This window comes from Vicia villosa, linkage group LG4 (assembly GCF_029867415.1).
Source record: "Vicia villosa cultivar HV-30 ecotype Madison, WI linkage group LG4, Vvil1.0, whole genome shotgun sequence".
Lineage (NCBI taxonomy): Eukaryota > Viridiplantae > Streptophyta > Magnoliopsida > Fabales > Fabaceae > Vicia > Vicia villosa.
Genome location: NC_081183.1, coordinates 132,453,930 through 132,456,016, shown reverse-complemented (window position 1 = coordinate 132,456,016; position 2,087 = coordinate 132,453,930). Strand labels below are relative to the sequence as shown.

Sequence of the window (2,087 nt, the reverse complement as noted above, 5' to 3'; positions counted from 1 at the left end):
AGTAGCTTTGGTTGATGGAAGTGGTCAATGAAATGTAGATGGCATGAGGTTGTGGGTGTCTATTGACATTATTAATAAAATTTCTCACAATTCCTCTTCCTTTGAGTAGGATGGGAATGATGTCTAAGTTGTAGTTTTATATTTTTTTAGACCGGGGCCCACTTTTTATCAAAAAAAAAAGAAAAATATGACACTTCAATAATATTAAGAGATATTTAATAACCATTCTAATTTTTCAAAAGGTAGCTTAGAGTTTTATAAATGCTTTGAATATTTAAATAAAGACAATATTATATGAGTTTTTTTTATACTATATAAAGTGATAGAGTTGTTGTGAAAAAAAAAAAAATCAAGTGATTGATATGATTTTTGTTCGTTAGATACAAATGAAAAAAATAATTAAAAATTCCAAGTTTTTTTATGCTATAGTACTCATTTTACTTTTGCTATTTCTTATTGCAATTGATGCTAGAGGTAAAAATTTTCTTTTTATTATTTCAAAGTGTTTTCTTCTTAAATTATATATTATTTATTAACCATTTTCACTAACACTCTTTTATTCTTATTTTGAATCATAGATTCCAAATGTACTTCCTTCCTCGATTGTATGTTCCCTTGCATCCTACTTCGTGGGACACCAGTATGCATAAACGGTCAATGTTTTTGCATTCGTTAGTTAAGTGAACAATAATTATAGAACTATAGAAGATATGTTTCTCTAACCTTTTAATTTTTTTTAGACGACATGAAGAACTATAGAAGAAAAATATTTTAGTGAGAAATAACTATTTGTCTTGTAGATTATTTTCCACCAATCATTATTATAATCACCACTGAATACCAATACTAAACTACTACTCTGAAAATTATGAATCAACTCGTAAAACCCTAGGACATAGGACATCACCCTTTGATAGCACCCCTAATATGTATGCATTAACATATATGAAAATCATATACATTCACAAATAGCATAAAACATATAATCAATCATGTACATTCACAAACAATATAGTATAACATAGTGAACAGTGAGGTTATAATGTTCCCTTACCAAAGAAAACTTCCCAAACTCAAAATAATCAAGTATCCAACAATTGAGTGCACACTAATTCCACAAACTATTTAACTTCAAAACGGCTCAACAAAATTTCCCCACCCTAGTAGATTGTTTCAACCACTTCCCTAAAATAACACTCTAGGGCTTTTATTCGATCTACATATCCAATACAATATCATATAATTAATATAGTAGGATAACCTAGGTCTCAAAACTTAGGGAAAACTCGGGATAAATAATTTTTTTAAACAAAAATAACACAATAGTTTGAAACTCCATACAATCTCAAGAATTACAAGAATTAAACACAAAAATCAGGGTTATTCCCATTAACACTTTAAGGACTAAAATTCCACATTTTAAAAACTTTTTAAAGTGTTCAACTTAGAAAAATTTTCAAAATAAATTCTACCAAATAGTTTGTCATAGTTTCCTTTATTTCCAAGATCTTTTTTTTATTTTTTTTTCCAAACTTAACTTAAATCAATCAATATTAACATAAGTAGATAAATTCTCCTCGCATCTAAAAGTTTGACAAAAGACTTGATTCTGTTATAAAACTAACTAAAACAATAGAGAGATCAAAGAGAGATAGAGAAGAAAGAGAGCAATATTATCTTATCTTATTTCTAGTGTGCTTTACATTGTAATATGAGTCTCTATTTATAGGACTCAAGGGAGATAGAAAATCATACATATTAAACACATATTAAGTATGGAATAGGAAGATGAAGAACTAGGAGATGGATGGACATCCACTAACATAAATATTCATAACACTCCCCCTTGGATGTCCATTGAGGATATGCCTCGTTAAAACCTTACTAGAAAAAACCCAGTGGGAAAAATTCTAGTGAAGGAAAAAGAGTACAATATCCTTTGAATGTGAATTGCCTCGTTAAAACCATACCAGGAAAACCCAATGGGACAAAACCATGGTGAAGGAAAAAAGAGTGCAAAACATATATATTTCTCCCCCTCATGCAGCCATTTACATGTGAGACGATATTCTTTGTAGTCGTTGCTT

The 2,087-nt window shown here is 29.1% G+C and overlaps 1 long non-coding RNA gene across 1 annotated transcript; it reads left to right on the top strand.

The window, feature by feature from the left end:
* The first annotated feature begins 325 nt into the window (after nucleotides 1–325).
* LOC131595235 (uncharacterized) lies at nucleotides 326–707 on the top strand. Its single transcript, XR_009281793.1, has 2 exons — nucleotides 326–474; nucleotides 579–707. It is a non-coding gene; the product is annotated as an uncharacterized LOC131595235 (long non-coding RNA).
* The last annotated feature ends 1,380 nt before the right edge of the window (nucleotides 708–2,087 follow it).